General features: G+C 36.2%; 1 protein-coding gene across 2 annotated transcripts in view; it reads left to right on the top strand.

Annotated features, from left to right (window-relative positions):
• LINGO2 (leucine rich repeat and Ig domain containing 2) overlaps positions 1-21,778 on the top strand; it is a 1,440,550-nt gene that overhangs the window by 1,048,694 nt on the left and 370,078 nt on the right. For both annotated transcript variants that reach the window (XM_066257388.1, XM_066257390.1), the window contains one exon: positions 15,940-16,097. The gene's annotated coding sequence lies outside the window, so the exon portion shown is untranslated. The remainder of the gene's footprint in view (positions 1-15,939; positions 16,098-21,778) is intronic.

Below are 21,778 nucleotides of genomic sequence, written 5' to 3'. Positions count from 1 at the left end.
ATTTTCTTTCTTGAGGATCTATCTAGTGATGTTAGTGGGGTATTAAAATCCCCTACTATTATAGTGTTGCTGTTGATCTTGCTCTTTATATCCATCAAAGTCTGCTTTATATATTTAGGTGCTCCTATATTAGGTGCATAAATATTTATAATAGTTATATCTTCATGTTGGATTGCTCCCTTCATCATTATGTAGTGGCCTTCTTTATCTCTTACTATGTTCTTTGTTTTAAAGTCCATTTTGTCTGATATAAGTATTGCTACCCCAGCTTTTTTTTCATTTCCATTTGCATGAAATGTTTTTTTCCATCCTTTTACCTTCAACCTATGTGCATCTTTTGTTTTAAGGTGTGTCTCTTGTAGACAGCATATGTATGGGTCCTGTTTTCTTATCCATGCAGCTACCCTATGTCTTTTGATTGGATCATTTAATCCATTTACATTTAGGGTTATTATTGACACATAATTGTTTATTGCCATTTTATTCTTTAAAGCTGTATTTCTCTTTTGCTATATTCTTTTCCCACTTTGGTCTGTTTATACCATGCCCCTTAACATTTCCTGCAGCATTGGTTTGGTTGTAATGAATTCCTTGAGTTTTTTTTGTCTGGGAAACTTTTTATTTCTCCTTCAATTTTAAATGATAACCTTGCTGGACAAAGTAGTCTTGGTTGTAGGTTCTTGTTCTGCATTACTTTGCATATTTCTTGCCATTCCCTTCTGGCCTCAAGTGTTTCTGTTGAGAAGTCAGATGTAATTCTTATGGGGGCTCCTTTGTAGGTGATAACTTTTTTTTCTTTTGCAGCTTTAAATATTTTTTCTTTATTGCTTAGCTTTGGTATTTTAATTATGATATGTCTTGGTGTAGGTTTCTTTGGGTTTCTCTTTAATGGAGTCCTCTGTGCTTCTTGGACTTATGAGAGTTTCTCTTGCATTAATTTAGGGAAGTTTTCAGCTATGATATGATTGAACAAAGTCTCTATCCCTTGTTCTTTTTCTTCTTCAGGAACCCCTATGATGCGGTTGTTATTTCTCTTCATGTTGTCACAGAGCTCTCTACGAGTTTCCTCTGACTTTTTGAGTCTCTTTTCTCTTTTCTTCTCTGCTTTCATGCCTTCATTCCAGTTGTCCTCCAACTCACTGATTCGATCCTCAGCTGTATCTATCCTGTTTTTAATTCCTTCCATTGTGGTCTTCATTTCTGATATTGTATTTGTCATCTCCGACTGATTGTTTTTTAATATTTCAATATCCTTTTTTATACTTGCTATTTCTTTATTTAGGTGTTCGTGATGACCATCCACTGTTGTTCTAAGATCCCTAAGCATTCTTACAATCAATATTTTAAACTCTGCATCCGGAAGTTTGATTATTTCCATATCACTTAGTTCATCTCATGAAGGTCCCTCTTGTGGTTTCATTTGGATTGCACTTCTTTGTCTTCTCATTGTGCCTGGGTATCTGGGTGTTTTTTTTGTAGAGCTGGTTGAGTCTAGGCTTGGTGTTGTCTGTCTCTAGTTTTTACTTGTGTTGTTTCTAAGTCTTCTTGGGTTGGCTTCAGCTATTATTTGTAATCCACTTTTGGATTTGGGCCACTTTGAAGTCTTGATTTGTTTGTTCTCTTAACAGGCGATTGTCTTGTTTGCTGATCTCAGCAGGGGGCTTATTTGAAACTGTATCCAAGAATGCAGTGGGTGTGACCTGAGGCTTTGAAATCCTCTTCTACCAGTTAATCTCTCTGGGGGCGGGTTGCTTTCTCAGCTTCAGTAGGGGGAGGTGTATCTCAGATCTCCAAGGAGACCTGAGTTACTGCCCCTCCTCCTCACTTCTTGTTTTGAGCTGACTCTTGTTGTGCTGATTGGAGCTGGAGAGATGTCTGTATCTCTGTGATCTGGAAGTACTTTTGTATTTTGCTTTGTGGAAGGATCAGCCCCTCCCCCAGTTATGGCCGCCTCCAGCACTGAATGAGTCAGCTTTTTATGTCAACACCTATATTCCTCTCCCACTCACCATCCGTCTCTCTCTTTCTCCTTTCTTTTTGGAAGACAAGTGGGCCCTTTCAACACTCCTTGTTCCCTGGTCACCAGGTAAGTGGCTTTGAGCAATATTTACTGCTCTTTATCCTTGGAATTGAGAGCCCAGCCTCACCGCCCTCCCCCATTCCTGTAAGCAGGGGAGATTCAGGCGCTCCCTACCAGGTTTGTTGTGGCTTCTTCTTTGCTCCTTGATTTTTGAAAGCTGTTCTTGTAGTCCAGATTTAGTTTTTCATGCTGATTGTTCATAAATTAGTTTATAATCCAGTTTGGTGGTGTGAGCTGGGAGTCTGTGCGTCTGCCTACTCTGCTGCCATCTTCAGGTCTCTCCAAAAAATTTTGTAAGGACAAAAACAAGTGATAGCCGGAGGGTGCTAAGTCCGGGGAATATGGTGGATGTGACAGACATGCTTCTTTAACATTTCTTTCTTGTTGAAATTCATAAAAATTACAATGGCATAAATGAACTTTATCAGTAGCCATGGGTACACTATCGCTTCACACATAAGACTAACGTGAATCAACTTTGTTTTAGTTAATTTGCTACATCAGTATGTATACATTAAATGATAAAAATAGAGAGGCACACATGCACCAACTAAACATGTGCTTACGTGTCAAAACTTGTTGTGATAGAAATGGACAGAACTTTCCGGTAGACCATATATATATATATAGTCATTCAATCAAATATATATATATATATATATATATATATATATATATATATATATATATTTTATTTCCAAAGAAATTAAGGCAACTCTCCATTCAGCCTCAGGGCCCATGTCCAGGGCCACATTCCAGCTGCTAACATCCTGGAGCTCCTACATTTGCCTCCTCAGAGCAATGGCACCTCTCATTTTGGACTCTACCTCCCTTTTCTGTGGCAGGAAGATGTCCCCAGGCAAAAAGTCAGGGAATTGTGGGATGACTAGGGGCTCACCACAGTGTATATTGTTCCTCGAAAATATCAGTCTTGCACTTCCCATTCAGTGCCTGAAAACTGTTGGCTCATTTATTTTTTAACACTTTTACAGTTGTCTTTAGTGGCAGAGTAAGGCCAATGCCCATTACCTAATTTTCAAGCATTTAGTTCGCTTCTAACTGTTTATTGTCAAGAACAACACCTGGATGACAAACATACACATGAACTCTCCATAAATCAGGCTTCCTTGATCACCCAACTTATGGAGCACTGCCCCAGGCCCTTGTGTTGCTAATGTCACCATAGTTCATATTAGTACATATTACTCTCAGAAATCGTCTTAATTTTTATTTGCCTGCTTCCAATGGATAATAAACTTAAAAAAAATGGGTATCTTCTTTGTCTTGGTATCTGTTATATAAAATATAACTCGGAAAATACTATGATGTATGAATAGTTGGTAAATGTGGTAAGGAGTTAATGACGTAAAAACCATTTTTGAGCTTTCAAATTACTTTTTAACTATCATGTGCCATGAATGGGTCAGAAAAAGTAAATATTTTATTTAATCTGAGACAGTTTGATAGTTTGCTTTTCAAAATGGCTATATTATATTACTGTTAGATCAAAGAGCCCAGAAGCAGATCATACAAGTAAGTAAAAACAAATTTGTATAAAATATGTTAACTGAGTAAGGATATATAAGCTCTATAAGGTCTAGGACAGTGTGTGTGTGTTATTTATCCTTTTATCTTAGAACTTTTAAAAAGATTCTAAAAAACAAACAAATGGATTTTTGAAAGCTTCAGTGTTATATATCTGCTGAATAAATCCTGGATAAGATAGAGAACAAAATAACATATTAGCCTGACCAGGTAGTGGCATAGTGGATAGAGTGTCGGACTGGGATGCAGAGGACCCAGGTTCGAGACTCCAAGGGCGCCAGCTTGAGCACAGGCTCATCTGGTTTGTACAAAGCTCACCAGCTTGGACCCAAGGTCACTGGCTTGAGCAAGGGGTTACTCGGTCTGCTGTAGCCTCCTCCCACCCCCCGTCAAGGCACATATAAGAAAGCAATCAATGAACAACTAAGGTGTCGCAAGGAAAAACTAATGATTGATGCTTATCATCTCTCTCCATTGCTGTTTGTCTGTCCCTCTCTCTGACTCTCTCTCTCTGTCTCTGTAAAAAAATAAAATAAAAATAACATATTAAAAAGAAACTCTAGTATTTGTTCTCAAAATAGTCAGAAAAAGTTGAATTTAGGAAAGCAACAATGAGATTATGCAAGGTTATACACTATGCTGGAAGTTGTCTTGGGCTCTGTTCCAAGTCTGTTTGTGAAGCAAATCACTTCCAATTTAATATGTCTTTATTGAAAAGTCGCTCTAACTATCCCATCAGATCTGGAACTCAGTCTCAGCATTCTGCTTAAAAACATCAATAAGTAGCACAATTGAGGCACTTGCTGAAGTATCTGATTTGAAACTAACCAGGTAAAGATTTTCCATTTTATTGAGAATTTTACTAGATGCATCATAACTTCAGCCACAGCTTCTCTATTCAAATTTTGTTTTTTTCTTTTTTTTTTTTTTAATAGAGACAGAGAGAGAGTCAGAGAGAGGGATAGATAGGGACAGACAGACAGGAACGGAAAGAGATGAGAAGCATCAATCATCAGTTTTTCATTGTGACACCTTAGTTGTTCATTGATTGCTTTCTCATATGTGCCTTGACCATGGGCCTTCAGCAGACTGAGTAACCCCTTGCTCGAGCCAGCAACCTTGGGTCCAAGCTGGTGAGCTTTTGCTCAAACCAGATGAGCCCACGCTCAAACTGGCAACCTCGGGGTCTCGAACCTGGGTCCTCGGCATCCCAGTCCGACGCTCTATCCACTGTGCCACCGCCTGGTCAGGCAAATTTTGTTTTTTTCTTTTGCTTCCTTTTTGTTGTGGTAGTTATTCTCTAAGATACATCCTGTGTTACTTTGGTCCAGTCTCCTTGCTGAGTCCTAGTCTATTTTCTATTATTTTTAAAAAGAAAATTTCTGTGTCAGGATTTTTAGTTATAACAATTGGAAAATGATTTAGATTTCCTAAGAAGAAAAATAATTTAGTTGAGGAAGATTCAAGCCTCTCAAAATAGACTTAGAGATAAGAACAAGGAAGCTTGGAAGGAGAGATGTTGGGAAATAAACTAGGTCACATCACAAGAAAACTTAGTGCTGTAGCTAACACTAATGTGAGGCTGACCTTAAATATATATCTTTATTTTTAAATACTTGTGTCATTGCCAAGTATAGATCATATTACTTGAGTTTAAGTCACATGCAAGCCCCCTCATTGCCCAACTGCAGTGGAAAGAAGGCCTTCCATTTCCTTTGAAGATTATCCTTACCTTAGTAACAGAACATGCAAAAACAATACAAACTCCATCCTGAGCTAATAAAAACCAGAGAGCTAGCAGAAAGAGGTTGTACTGGCCAAAGCTAAACAAAACAAAAAATAAAGCCAACAAACAATATTACATTGTCTCTTTTGTATATTATTGTTTCTACGTACCTGATGTTGCAATAAAGTGGAACTTAGTGGTTAGAGGAGGACAGGCATTAGAAATAGAAGAGAAAAATGGTTGAACTGCAATTTATTTTTGAAGTACAAAAAGCAAAATGATAGAACAAATAAATACAGTGTATTTGTTATGTCAGAAAAAGCATGTGTTAAGGAATTAAGAAGTTGGAGGTTTATATCTTACTTCTCCCTTTTAGCTTTTTGACCTGAGACAAGCTACTAACCTTTTTTGACTCTTCTCAATCACCAACTGGGAATGATAACATCTGTTTCCCAGGTTTGTGCTGAAGATTAAATGAGAACATGTATGTAAAGCATTCAGCATGACACAATAATTCACTGTGGTTACTTGCCAAGTATTTCTTTTCCTATACTTTTTCTCTAGTATGCTCTCCAACTCCTGAAGCATCCTACCACTGTTACCCCTCTAAAAAGGGCTGTGAATCTCACATCTGCTTACTGTACCACCTCAGGAGTGAAATTGCTGTCAAACTCATGCTATGTGGAGCACTGATATGGAGGGTGGCCCTCTACAAAGACATTAAATTGCTTTTCTTTTTTCTTTTTGACAAAAACAGAGAGTCAGAGAGAGAAACAGATAGGGACGGACAGACAGGAAGGGAGAGAGATGAAAAGCGTCAATTCTTTGTTGCAGCACCTTAAATGTTCATTGATTGCTTTCTCATATGTGCCTTGACCGGGGGGCTACAGCAAACCGAGTGACCCCTTGCTCAAGACAGCAACCTTTGGGCTCAAGCCAGCAACCATGGGATCATGTCTATGATCCTATGCTCAAGCCAGCAACCTCGCCCTTAAGCTGGTGAACCCGCACTCAAGCTGATGAACCCACGCTTAAGCAGGAGACCTCAAGATTTCAAACGTGGGTCTTCCATGTCCTATCCACTGTCCAACTGCCTGGTCAGGCCAAAGACATTAGATTTCTTCTTCATGAGATGGAATTCATGATGACACTGCCATACTCCCTTCATTGCTTGTTTAGCCTTCTAAGTGTGGCTTTTCCTTTCACCAAAGGGAACTTGATTCCTCTTTTGTTCTTATAACTAACCTGTACTGTTTGAAACATTTCCAGTCATCCATATTGCTTCTCTCTAACCTTATGGGGCAGGGTCTCTTAAGTGATCTACAAATTAATGCTACACTAAATAAAAAGAGTGATAAAACTTCAGGAAAAAAAAATACAAGATTATATATCAATTGGACATTAAAATAAGTGTTTAAATATTTGAAGGGAAACATTGATCATTAAAGTGAATTTATCAACTTATGCATAAAATAGAGAAATCATTTTTCTAAAACAGGTTGTTGTATTTGAAGTTAAAACAGAAATAAATGTTATAAATTAAAATTTGTGGGAAGATATTTAGGAATATCAAACATAGGCTTTGTCATAAAAGAATGTTTCTTAAGTTTTACTATATCTAAGTGTAATCTAGAGAACTGTTATCTGCAGAATTCCTAATCTCCCTCTAAAATTGGGATTTATTAATTATGGTGTGGGGCCCAGAAATCTGCATTGTTAATCACATTCTTTGGTGATTTTGATGATCTTGTCCAGAGGGGCCATTTTTTTTTCACACTAGAAAGATTTCCTAAAGAGTTTTTATCCATCATGAATTTTTCCAAATAGTGAGGTAATGGGACCAATCTCTACACACTAGTGTCTGGTGATTCTTCAATAATTATAAAGCAGAATCTCATTCTAGTGGTTGAGGACCAAAACTAGTTCACAAAAGTGTTCTGTCTGGCAAAAAAATCATATTAGATATGTTGTTTGTAAAGTCCTTAGGCTAAGCCTGCTTTCTTCTGTTTACTGTTGGACTTTTGACTACTGCTTATACTCAACCAAGCTGTGTTCACATGTAAGTGACACAGCAGACCCTGTGACATTTGTTTGTGATCTCTCAAAATTTAAATAATCTAATTTTAAATTGTCAAAATTCAGTGTACAGTATATGAGGTATTTAAGAGCTTCCTGGCGATGGTTAAATATTTTTTCTTTTTTAATTGAATTTATTGAAGTGGCATTGGTTAATAAAATTACATAGGTTTCAGGTGTACAATTCTATAATTAATCAACTGTGTATTGTAGTACTTGTAGCTCAGGAGTTCCAGATCAGAAAATAGACCTGGTGTTGTTGTGGGATCCCAAAGAAACCACAAGGAGAACCAGATAGAGCAAACATAGCTTTTATTGCTTACATACAGAGGCAATACCAATGGCAGCTTGGTGAAAGTTCTGTGCACCACTGGGTGTGGTTGTGGTTTAAATAGCTAAGCCATGGGCAGTTACTCAAGTGACACTTTTTATCTAGGTAAAAGCAAGCAGTTGGCCCTAGCCGGTTGGCTCAATGGTAGAGCGTTGGCCTGGCGTGCAGGAGTTCCGGGTTCAATTCCAGGCCAGGGAACACAGGAGAAGCGCCCATCTGCATCTCCACCCCTCCCCCTCTCCTTCCTCTCTCTCTCTCTCTTCCCTTCCTGCAGCCAAGGCTCCATTGGAGCAAAGTTGGCCCAGGCACTGGGGATGGCTCTATGGCCTCCACCTCAGGTGCTAGAATGGCTCTGGTTGCAACAGAGCAATGCCCCAGATGGGCAGAGCATCGCCCCCTAGTGGGTGTGCCGGGTGGATCCCGGTCGCGTGTATGCGGGAGTCTGACTGCTTCCCTATTTCCAACTTCAGAAAAATACCAAAAAAAAAAAAAAAAAAAAAGCAAGCAGTTAAGCAGGGGGAAAGGAGAAGGGTATGCACCTTTCTGTATTGTCCTTCCTTGATACATATCTGGTGAGACAGTTCCATGTTCCTAGTAAAAGCTTAGTTACAATTTTATTACCCTTTATTTCATGGCCCCAAGGTCATGATCCATGACTCCACAGACATATGGCTGGGGAGGGGGAAAGATCATATCCAGAATCAACCCAACAGTGTTTACCAACCCAAGGCAAGGCTCCTTTCATCACCATTTATCTCCCCTTTACCCTCTCTACCTCCTCTCATTCCTTCCCCTCTGGAAATCATAATGTTGTCTGTGTCTATAGGTTTTTTTAAAATTTATTTTCTACTGAATCCTTTTAAATTTCTAACTTGACCAGGCCAACTCTAGCAAGATTTGACCTATAAACCATTTTACTATTTAAGGCTGACATATTCTAAAGGTGTCAGTGTAGGTTGGATCCCTAACCCTCTTCTATAATATATTGGCTTACTTCTCCATTTGCCCTTCTCAACTATCAGCAATGCCTATAAAGGAGATGAGCCATTGTACTTGCCTTCTCCTTGGAAACTTGCATATTATATAGAACTTAATAGATGTTTAAATGTTGGTTGAAATGAAAAAGCAAAAACAATAACAAAAAAGAAAATAAAAGATGTAAATAAGAGAAGAGAAGAAGACAATGGAAGAAGAATGTAATAGAGGAAAAAGAAAAGGAAGAAAAGGGAGAAAGAAGAAAACAGGAAAAGAAAGAAAGAAAGATAAAGACAATATTACTTGTGGGAAATCTGGGAATATGACTAATTGTATCCCCTCATTTTAAGGATATACAAACAGGAATATAGCCTATTTTCATTGGCATAATTTCTAGTTCCTAATTAAATTTGGAATTAGATATCTTTGAACAAAGATGGAAACATGAATAATTGTTTGTATTTGAGTATCAGACATTGGGTTTTCAAATATTGATAGAATTTCCCTAGAGTTTGTTTTATGTCATGTAAGGTTGGTTTCTTAAAGGGTTTCTGAACTAAAAATATTAAATTAATATTTTAAAAAATTATTTTTAGTTTATAATTACTAATAACATAGCCAAATGTACCAAATATGCATCAGCAAAAACACCAGTGTGCTATTTATATTTTAATCTAATAATAGGGTTTGTCACAATCTATCCACACAGTCTTTCTGTGTGTGCCTATGTTTTCATAGTGCAAAAAAAGATGGCTTATAAGAGAGAGAGAGAGAGAAGGAGAGAGAGAGAGATGACATCCGTTGCTCTCAGAACATTAAGCTCATCTAAAATTGAGTACTCAGAACTCCTGTTACCTTGTTTGTTGGCTTTGGTATCTTCTTTTTAAATGAAACCTATCCAAAACATGGTTCCTTAAAATCAAGTGAATGGGAAACCAATAAATTTGTTTAGACATACTGCTCTGAGTAAGCTTGTTAAGAGAGAGGTATAGAAGAATGACAGGAGTGTTATAGGTTAAGATACTCATCCAGACCCTACTGTGACCTCAGTACCTCTATCTAATAAGTCACCTAATTTTCCTGACACTCAGATGTTCATCTGTAGTTTGACCAAAGCATTCAAATTCAATTTAGAAGAACTTAGAAATAATTGACAATACTATCTATCAATTAACTGCATGCATACCCTAGCATCAATTTTTAAAGGCTTTATGTCCTTGGGCAAGTAACTTAAACTCTCTGATCCTTTTTTTTTTTTAACTGTGTAAGCTTATTTTTTAATTAATTAATTAATTTACTAAGACAATTAAATTTAATAGGGTGACATTGGTCAATTAGAGTACATAGATTTAAAGAAAACATCTCCACATCATTTTGACAGTTGATTATGCTGTATACCCATCACCCAAAGTCAGATCATCTTCTGTCACCCTATATTTTGTTTCTCTTTTAAGCCCCTACCCTTCTCCACATCCCCCTCCCTCTGCACCCTTCCCTTCCCCCTGGTAACCACTGCACCCTTGTCTATGTCCAAGAGTCCCAATTTTTGTCCCACCTATGTATGGAATTATACAGTTCTTGGCTTTTTCTGATTTACTTATTTCACTCAATATAATGTTATCAAGGTCCATCCATGTCATTATAAATGATACTATGTCATCATTTCTTATGGCTTCATTTCTTTTTTTTTTTTTTAATTTTTTTTTTCTTTTTCTGAAGCTGGAAACGGGGAGGGACAGTCAGACAGACTCCCGCATGCGCCCGACCAGGATCCACCCGGCACACCCACCAGGGGGTGATGCTCTGCCCCTCCGGGGCGTCGCTCTGTTGCGACCAGAGCCACTCTAGCGCCTGGGGCAGAGGCCAAGGAGCCATCCCCAGCGCCCGGGCCATCTTTTGCTCCAATGGAGCCTTGGCTGCGGGAGGGGAAGAGAGAGACAGAGAGGAAGGAGGGGGTGAGGGGTGGAGAAGCAAATGGGCGCTTCTCCTGTGTGCCCTGGCTGGGAATCGAACCAGGGTCCCCCCGCACGCCAGGCCGACGCTCTACCGCTGAGCCAACCAGCCAGGGTCATGGCTTCATTTCTTATGGCTGAGTAGGATTCCATAATATATATGTACCACATCTTCTTTATTCAATCATCTATTGAAGGGCATTTTGGATGTTTCCATGTCTTGGCCACTGTGAACAATGCTGAGATGAACATGGAGGTGCATGTGTCTTTACGTACCCATGTTTTCAAGTTTTGGTGGTATATACCCAGTAGAGGGATTGCTGGGTCATATGGTAGTTCTATTCTTAATATTTTGAGGAACCACCATACTTTCTTCCATAATGTTTTCACTGATTTACATTCCCACCAATAGTGAATGATGGTTCCTTTTTCTCCACAGCCTCTCCAGTACTTGTTATTACCTGACTTGTTGATAATAGCTAATCTAACAGGTGTGAGGTGGTATCTTATTGTAGTTTTGATTTGCATTTCTCTAATAGCGAGTGAAGATGAGCATTTTTTTTTCATATATCTGTTGGCCATTTGTATTTCTTTTTGGGAGAAGTGTCTGTTCATTTCCTCTTCCCATTTTTTATTGGTTTGTTTGCTTGTTTGTTGCTGAGTTTTGTGAGTTCTTTATATATTTTGGATATTAGCCCCTTGTCTGAGCTGTTGTTTGAAAATATCTCCCATTTAGTGGGCTGTCTGTTTTTTGTCAGTTTCTTTTGCTGTGCATAAGCTTCTTAGTTTGATATAATCCCATTTATTTATCTTTGCTATTACTGCCCTTGCTTTAGGGTCAAATTCATAAAATGTTCTCTACTGCCAAGGTCCATGAGTTTAGTACCTATGGTTTCTTCTATGTAATGTATTGTTTCAGATCTTATATTTAGGTCTTTGATCCATTTTGAATTAATTTTTGTGCAAGGAGACAAACTGTAGTCAACGTTCATTCTTTTGCATGTGGCTTTCCAATTTTCCCAGCACCATTTATTGAAGAGACTTTCTTTTCTTTATTGTGTGCTTTTGGCACCTTTATCAAAGATAATTTGATCATATTTATGTGGTTTTATTCCTGGGTTTTCTATTCTGTTCCATTGGTCTGTGTGTCTGTTTTTCTGCCAGTACCATGCTATTTTAATTACCGTGGCTCTGTAGTATAGTTTGAAGTTAGGTATTGTAATGCCTCCAGCTTTGTTTTTTTTCCTTAGGATTACTTTGGTTATTTGAGGTTTTTATGGTTCCATATAAACCTGATGATTTTTTGTTCCATTTCTTTAAAAAATGACATTGGAATTTTGATGAGAATTGCATTAAATTTGTATATTGCTTTGGGTAATATGGCCATTTTAACTATATTTGTTCTTCCTATCCACAAATAAGGAATATTTTTTTCATTTCATTGTGTCTTGTTCAATTTCCTTTAATAATGCTTTGTAGTTTTCAGTATTTTCATCATTATAAAGTGGGAATTATTATAATACAGTATATATTTCATATGGTTTTTGAAGAAATTTAGTGAGAAACTACATATAAAACTCTTGGTAACTGCCACACAGAAGTAACATTAATTTTTTTTTGATGACCCCTGACTGCCAGGAAATACTCTATGAGTTTTACATCTGACTAAATAAAAAAAAAATTTAGAAGCAATCATTTTGTGACTAAAAAAATGATGACACCTTCCCTTTTCCAATATCACTGATAAAAGTGGACAGCTGTGTAATTTCTAAGGCAGAAAGCCTCATAACTTTGATCAGTGGTACCTACATATTTATCCATTGTGGATGTTTATAGTTTTGAAGTTCATGTGGGCAGATGAATAACTTAGATACAAAGCTTGCAGAATAGACCCAGCGTTCAGTTAACAAATGCACTGAGCTCACAATGCTGAGCTCTTCTAGTCAGGTCAGCGGTTTAGAGGGCTGTGAGATGTCCCCATGTAAAAGGTGAAGCTCAACCCTGTGATAGTTTAAACAGCAACTTATCAACAAGTACAAATCAGTAGCCTGTGAAATGAATGCCTAAATGCTGTGTGATCCCTTGAAAAGTTTTCTTTAAATCTAAAAGGGAAGGAGCAGTGTGCATAAGAAAGGCAAGTAAGACCGAAATTCCATTACAATGTGCTCAAGGCCAGACAAAGAAACAAGGAACCAGGATTTGTGTACGTTTGAATTTCTTCTCCTTAGAGTTTTGATTTTGAACTTGTTTTATTTAAAATTTGTACACAACAGTATTTTATCAGTAGGTTCTAAATACTATACCCCTGTCTTGAACCTCTTTGAACCTTGTCAAAAATTCATTAAAAAGTTTAAATTAACATTATTGAGTTATAATTTACATATAATAATATGCATTTATCAAAATTTTATTTTTAAAAGAATAAGTTTCTCAAAAATAAAAATAACATTTATTCTAATAGTCATCCCAATAATAAGAAGAGAGAAAATATGAGATGAGAAAATTAAACCATTTCAAAACCTTATAAATATTAGTGACAGTCTCTTCATTTCTAAGAGAATTTGTTAAAGTATTTTCTTTGTTTTTGTTTTCATGTTTCTATTTCATAGCACATTTGAAGAGAGAACTAAAAAAAATGTTTTAAGCTTGTTTATTCTGAATATTGTTACTAGAATAAAGTTTCAAACCAAGGTCATAGAATGTGTAATTTCTATGAACACCTCATGTACTTTCATGAGGAGAATGCATACTAAATTTCGGTGTCCTTGTTGAGAAAATATATGGAATGACAGTATAAACATGTGTAAATTGATGTGTAAGACAAAGATGTCCTCTGCCCCCAAAATCTGTTCATCTGTGATGCAGACCACACAGGATTGAATTGTCATGCTTTACTATACATTTGGGATGCATTAACTCTATGTTGGATGCCAGAAATATTAATGCACTATCAGAACCTAATTTGTCAGATTTTATGAACCATTTTAACTCAGTCTGTTAATATATTTTTGGAAAAAAGACTTCAGAGTGACACAAAACCATCACATTCAGTAAGAACTTTACATGAGTCATCTATGTGAATTGGTTATTTTATATTGTAGCTTTCTTAGGCTGTAGTGCTTTTTCTACTCACTGCAAACTTCATAAAATTCTGTAGTCCAGTCACATAGTGAGTGGGATATAGCATGCCAATTATTTTGATACCTTTCTCGGTTACAAATAATACATCCACAAAATTAGACTACAGTAGGTAGTAATCTTTGTAGGGAAGAGTGTGAGTCTTTTTGCTTTATACTTGATCACCTAATCCCATGTGTGGCACAACTGAAGTACTCAATTAAAATTTGTGAGATAAATAAATGGTTTAATGGATAAATCAGTGATCAATGTTCAGTGGAAAACCATCACTGCTGAAAACCTGCTCCTTCTAAGAAAGGATCAATAGAATTGTTTCTGTATAATGAAATATAGCCATTTTAGAAAGCAAGTAGTTAATCTGATTTACTATATACATGGCAGAACTGAACTATAAGTCATACAAGGGCACAGATGGATGCTTCCAAAGCAAATAGCTTTCAAAAATTTCTCACTTTATAGTAAGTTTGGGAGCTTATAATGTTTATGGACACTTCTCTGCCATTTGATCGAGCTGTATATGAATTCTTCAAATATCCTGCATGGCAGCCTAGTGACTGAGAAGGACTGCCAGTCATGAAAACATTTATTTTATAAGGGAATTGATTGGATAATTTTCAGAGTATCCTTTAAAAAAGAAAATAAGTAATTGTGGCATGAATAGAAACCTTTTGTATCCAGAAGTTGACTAAAGTTTCATTTCACAAAGACCAGAGCTTGGATCAATGATGAGAATATTTTAGCCATTTGTGTGTGTGTATATATATTGATGTCTGTCATTATAACACAAAAATAACACCCCTGTTTTGAATGACAAAATAGTCATTTTGTGTCCAGGTACACATATCCTTTCAAAGGACATATTTTGTAGTGTTACGTTTTAGTCTGAGGTATGTGCTTGACTTCAGCCCTTGCTGTTCTTGCTACAAAGTTGCAATAGAATATCTTACTACTGTGTGTTTTAACAAAGTCTCCACTTGACTTCTGGGACTACTTGAATCTCTAATCACAGGTGCATGAGGATATATCAATTTGTGGCTTGTTAAGATCAGTTTTTGCACCTGTGTCCATGAATTTGCAGCACATAATCAACTCACATAAGTTCTACTACAGACTTAACATAAATTCTCAGTCATTTCTTTTGTACTACTTAGGAAATAATAATGATGAATTTGTTTTTTGTATATGCATAAATAAATATGGCTGTTGTAGCTAACACATTTTAATAGTTATGAAAGGCTATCCAGAAAAAAAAGCAAATCTGTTCGTTAGTGTCTTTCTAAATTTCTATTAAACAGAATTATTTATAGGGCATGTGTCATTGCAATGAAGAGTTGTTGACTGTGCATGTAGTTTTTCTTCTTAAATGGAAATTAAAAATGCTTACAAAGTTTAAACACCATATTTACTTATGTAAGCATAAATGGTTAAACAATTAAATATGTGGTAGATTGCACCAAAATTAATTATTGCTTTCCTGGGCTCTTGTGTCCAAATTGGCTATAACATGTTATGTTGGTTACTGTCTGTATCTTGATATAGATAACAGTAGCTGCCAAATTTACAGCATCTCATATATGCTCAAAGGGGTTTCTCATGTATTGTACTACAGAAATGACGTAGTTTTTATACCAGAAATGTTGACATTGACTACAGTGTCAGAAATCACAAAGGAAACTGTCCTTGATCTAGACCATCATATGGATTTTCTCCTAGATACTAATTTTCTTCTAGTTTTTTGCCCTGTTGAACCTCAATGCCCAGTTACCCCGAAATGATTATTAATAGAGTCAAAAATACTCTGAATACTCCAAGTGGTCACCTACATGAAGGAGAGGGGTATACACTAAAAAATGTGTAAGTTTTACTATCAATAATGTTTATTTATACTGACAGCTTAAATAGGTCCATAATCACATGAAGAGGAGCATTAACCCTACAAAATATACCTTTATAGAACATAAACTTCAGTCTTCTGGCTTTAATGTTTATCAGCATCTTGAGAGGCATTTATAACCCTTCATGCACTCTTTTATTATTTCTTTATTGATTAAGTGCTGACCTAGGACATGGTTCACTATTTTTCCATTAAAATGAAGAAATACCTTGTTTGTTGCAGGTTCATTTCAAGCAGCTGGCTGTGGGAATCTGAGAGATGCTGCTGTCCATGACATGTTGGAATTATCATGATCAATTATCCAGTTTGGATTTCACCCAGTGGCCAAGAGATTTGCATGCTAGACAGCAAGGGTTGGATTTTTAAAAAGAGTAAACCAGGTAAGATTTGAGGGAGACATCTGATCATTCATCACTTGCTCTAAGTGCTTTAGTGTGCTGCCAGGATGTATTGAATAACGTATAGCTTTTCCATTTGTTTTCAAAGTCCATTGAACAGGTAGTTAAAGAATGGTGATCCCTTGAATTCAGAAAAATATATACAAGAATAATTAAGTCCCTTTTTATTCTCAAGAAGAAGTAGCAATAATTTTAAGATACATATAAAGCAGACACAAGAATGTTATGAATGATAGTTTAATGCAATAGCTAAAAATTGAAAACTTTAGAGAGCTCCTCTTTAAGTAACTACTCTGAACCACAATGGAATAAACAGTTGTAGTTTTGAAGGTGCTATAAAGAATGTGTTGTCATTGAGTATTTATAGCATAGAAATGTATCAGTTCATAGCACATAATCTTATAAATATGCTTCAAGGTTAATCTAATTTAGGACATTATACTATTATTCTGCCTTTTATTTCTTTTAAAGTATTTGTCATGCTAAATTTTATCTAAGGATTATTTAAAATGGTGATACAATGAATATTCTATTGTTATTGTGACTTCTAGAATTTAAAATAGTATATTCTTGTTCAGATACTCTTTTGTTTTCTACTTTTATTTATTGCATTTTGAAAATACTTTCAACTATTAATGATAGTCTGTTCAGATCTTCTTATCTTTTTCTCTAATTCTCTTCTACCTCTATGAGATGATTTAAATTTATCAACATTTACTGGAGGAAACCACTAGTTATTCTTGTCCTCTGACTTTAAGACCATTAAAGCTTTTATAGCTTCTTTAAATTTCATGCATTCCAAAGCAAAATTTCCTTTTAATATCAATTATAGAAACAGAAATGTAAGTTAAAATCATTAATTTACAAAACATTAAAGGAAGATTATTCTGACTCATTTGAACTTTTTACTTTTTTTTTTTTTTTTTTTTTTACAAATATAGCTTCCTTTTTGAAAATAAATGGAACTCGGTCAATAAGCTGTAGTCTAAGATAATTATTTGGATATATATGAGAACTTCTAAAGTGCTTGAAAATAATTGATTCTCTAAAGTTTAATAAGTATCATTTCCCAATCTCCTAAATATTTACTTGTCTATAAAATTACTTCTTATGAGAGTACAAAACTCAAATAATCACAATATTCAAACTTGTTGGAAATAATATAAATTAGCAAACTTATGACAGAAATTCTTATCTGATGATGTGAGTTAGTAAATAATTGTCCTTTTAAGTGGCAAGGTTGGGTTGCCCACATTTAGAAAAGTTCTGCTGGTCTGTAAATAAAAGGGTCATCAACATGCAGGATGATTTTGTGGGATAAAACTCAACATAGCTCCATGTATCATAGCACTAGTTCCTAGAAAATAAATATAGCAAGAATGTTTATGATAGACTTTCATATTCCTGAGCTTTTAAGTCTTATTCACTGAGTCCAAAATCATCCAGATGATGTTTATTTCAATATTTTAAACAAAATTAGGTTCTGTGTTAAAACACTGTACTTCGAAAGAAAAAGGAAAGGGAAGAAGGGACAACATTAAATCTATATTTGAAGGTAAATAATCATGTGATGATGCAATTATTTACATTCATTGATCTCATCACAAAACACTCTCTTCTATTTGTCAAATATGTATTTTTATTTTTTATAATAATTTAAATTTCTGATCTGTGCGTCATCAATATAGAAAAGAATGTATAATTCCTTTTGACCCAAGTATTGAAGAACAAAACTTTTCTTTTCTTTGGACAGTCTTTTGAAGTGAATCCTGTTGATGAGAAGCACAGAGATAGTAAATTCCATTGTTCTGTATAAAAACATGATTTAGAAGGGCCCTTCACACATAAAAGACATTAAAGTGACTTCATATCTTTTCCTAGTTAAGAATATGTAAATTCATATGTTTTCTTTTAAAAATATATAGAAAATTTATGTATTACAGTTGTATAGTTTACATTAGTTTTAAATTTATTTTTGTTCTTTGCTTTAAGAATGATGAGTGTATTTTTTATAGTGGCACATGTTAGATTTTTTATAAAGTAAAGAGGGTGTCAAGGTTTCACAATTCTGTTTCTCAGAAGTATATAACAAAGTCATAAAAATGTACACTTTTCCTTAGTTTAAAAGAAATCTTTCTTTCTTAAAATATTTTAAAAGTAAAGGTTTGCCTACTTCAGGATCACATTACGGCATTCTTCTACATAAAAAGAATATTAAGCTAGAAAGACAGGTATAAAAGGTGAGATTTTTCAAAGCACTTCTGGTAATAGCATGCCCCATGTAATGGGATATGCAATACCTAAGGTGGTTCATAAAAAACATTTAAGTAGCACCTGTGTCTGCAGCGTATCCCTTACTCTTTGCAGAGAACAGGGAACATTCTCACCTGTGCAACTATTCTTATTCTGATATCTTTTGAAAATACAACCTTGAGAACTTAGTGAGGCAGCTGATTTCATCATAAAATGTCTCATGTGAATCTTAAATAATTTCTGGCTACATATTTGTTTGCTCTCCAGACATTTTTTGAATGTCAACTACGTGTAAGGCAAGTATGTGGCCAGAAACAAATTAGCAATCCTTCCTGTCCCGTCTTCACATAATTTACACATACAAAGTAAAACAGACATGTAAACAGCTTACCTCAGGCAGGTGAACTGAGAATTTTAATGATATGTTTCAAGCAAAATTCTCCAGAAGCTAAGATGAAAGACTATTAAAACCGGTGAGAGTATTAGAAAGTCTTTGAGGCCTAAGAGGTATTTGAGCTGCACAGCTAAAAAGTGGGGAGAATTTTAACTGATGTGAAGGCAATCTAGGCTCATGGCACATTGTGGCAAAGTCACCATGGGATACAAATAAGTGTTATATTTGGAGAATGGAAAGCTTGACAACGGAGTGTCAGGAGGAATGCAAGAAGAGATTGCATACACAGGGTGAGGGCTGAACCGGAGCATTTTACATGTCCATCTGTGGTATTATAAATGTGAATGGGATGTGATATAATCTATACCATAAGCAGATGATGCTGGCAGGGGGTGAGGTACGAACAAAGGAAGTATTTGCAGAGAGGAACCATATACTAAGAGCGTTCAGTTCTGTGAGTGTAAAGATGTCCTGTGGTCTTTAGTCTGCTGTATCAGCAGCAGAACAGTCCCTGCCCATCACTGCTCTGTTAGTGTCCTACGAGATGCTGATTTAATAAATGTCTCTCGGAAATATCAGCAAACTGCTACATTTGCAACTTTTTCCTTTCTTAGAAATGGTTTAGAATCTCCTCGTACATAGGATGAAAGTAATTAACGTGGTTTTCGTCATGCACACAGATATACACACATATATACACATACACTCTAAAACTCTCTCCCAATATGTGCTTGAAATGAAACCTCAGATCCTGTTTATGAAATTTTATGCTTCAATTAAGATGGGGGCAGCTGCTACCCTATTTTATTTCCCTTTGGAGACTTTTGTCTTTCAGGCTTTATCCTTCCCTTCATAGTTTTATCATCACATCAATCACTGAGTTCTTTCCTTGGGAATGCAGCGTGCATTGCAGGCACATTTTTATGGCTAGAAAGCAAACCTCCACTCCTTGGTGAGTACCGCTTACTTAAGCCTAATTAAGGAATTCTGCAGAAAGTACTGTGTCCTTTCCATCACAATGCACATTTGTTCAAAATAGTAGGGAACTCTTTAAAGCTTGGAAAATGACTGGGGAAGGGTGCCTGAAAAAGACACAAAACGAATGAAAGTGGACTTCGGCTTACCTTCTTTGGCACAATCCTCTAATGAGCCAGAGCACATTAACACCCCGACTGGAGGAAACACCTAAATCACAGCATCACTTTCACTCCAATTATTTTATTGAAAATTACCATTGTCATAGAGCTCCCAGTAGAATACCAGACTCAGTACATTTTGTATGATGGCATCATCTATTTTCAGAGACATTCTCTTACAGTCTGAAAAAAACCCCAACAATTCATTTCTAAATAAGCATAGTTAAGGAAATGTAGCTATGGCTTATTAAAATGCAATATTCTTGAGACCAGGGACTTTGTCTTTCTTCTCTGAGACCTTAATTACAGAGCTGCATACATATTCAGTAAAGAGAGCTGACTAGCAAATGAATGAATAAAAATCAAAACTTGTGTTTCAGATCAAAAATATAATGTTTGTATTTTTAATAGCAGGAAATATCTCTGTCTTTTGATGGGGGGGGCAGTTGGTTCATCTGTCCACTGTTAGATCAAGGATATCTTATCCTTTCATAGTTTATTGCCATTATTTAGTAACAAATATTTTTAAATCACATAGTAACATGAAATAGTACCCACATATTAGAGGTATGAAGGGTTTAATCTAAAATAAGAGAGCAAAAATAATAAAAAAATATTCATGCATTGAGTATCTCATTGCCTTTATAAATAAAGTATAGTGCTCTTTTACATGTTATCAGAAATTTTCAATTTTTGTTTTTATACCACTCAAATGCTTGAAAGAAAAAGGTAAGATTCTGGTTCTTTCCATGATATTGGGTATGAATGTCTCCGGGTAAAAATCATTGGAATGCTAGCATCCTAGCAAGCTACTCTCTCCTATTTTGAAGAGGCAGGCTTTAGCAAATTATGATTGAAAATCTACTATCACATTAATAGACATTAACTTTTAAGTAAGGTCTGGACTGAATCCCAATTCTGACACTTAAAATTTTTGTGCTCTTGGGCAAGTTATTTAATACCCCAAAGCTTTTATCCAGATTAATAACGTGAAGATACTAGTCCTGTCTCCCAGGGTGCACTGAGAAGATTAAATAAGATCACAGAGATACAACATGCAGTAGGATGTCTGACATATGATAGATAAATTATTGCTCTAATTATTGTTTTTATTATTAATTATTATTATTTATAGTCTACAGCCATTTTTTATGGATTTTAATTTATTGTGTTTACATAGATTCTAGTGTTGCCCCAAATGCATACCCCTCCCCCATATTCCCCTCAACATCTCCCTTGCCTCCCTCCCTATTGCACCTTCCCTCCTTCCCTTCAGCTTTCTCTCCTCTGTCTCAATTCCATTCCTCAGTTCATATTGTTCATTGAGTCCTGGCTGCTTGGCTCAGTGGTAGAGCGTCGGCCTGGCATGGAGGAGTCCCGAGTTCGATTCCCAGCCAGGGAACACAGAAGAAGTGCCCATCTGCTTCTCCACCCCTCCCCCTCTCCTTCCTCTCTGTCTCTCTCTTCCCCTCCCGCAGCCCAGGCTCCACTGGAGCAAAGTTTGCCCGGGAGCTGGGGATGGCTCTGTGGCCTCTGCCTCAGGTGCTAGAATGGCTCTGGTTGCAACAGAGCGATGCCCCAGATGGGCAGAGCATCGCCCCCTGGTGGGCATGTAGGATGGATCCTGGTCGGGCACATGCAGGAGTCTGTCTGACTGCCTCCCTGTTTCCAGCTTCGGGGGGAAAAAAAACAAACAACAAAAACATATTGTTCATTGGATTCCTCAAATGAGTGAGGTCATATGGTATTTTTCTTTTTCTGCCTGGCTTATTTCACTTAGCATGATAGTTTCCAGGTCCATCCATTTTGTTGCAAAAGGTAAGATTTCCTTCTTTTTTATAGCCCCATAGTATTCCATTGTATATATGTACCACAGCTTT

This window comes from Saccopteryx bilineata, chromosome 2, assembly GCF_036850765.1.
Source record: "Saccopteryx bilineata isolate mSacBil1 chromosome 2, mSacBil1_pri_phased_curated, whole genome shotgun sequence".
Taxonomy (NCBI): domain Eukaryota; kingdom Metazoa; phylum Chordata; class Mammalia; order Chiroptera; family Emballonuridae; genus Saccopteryx; species Saccopteryx bilineata.
This window is presented reverse-complemented; position numbering and strand designations above follow the sequence as displayed.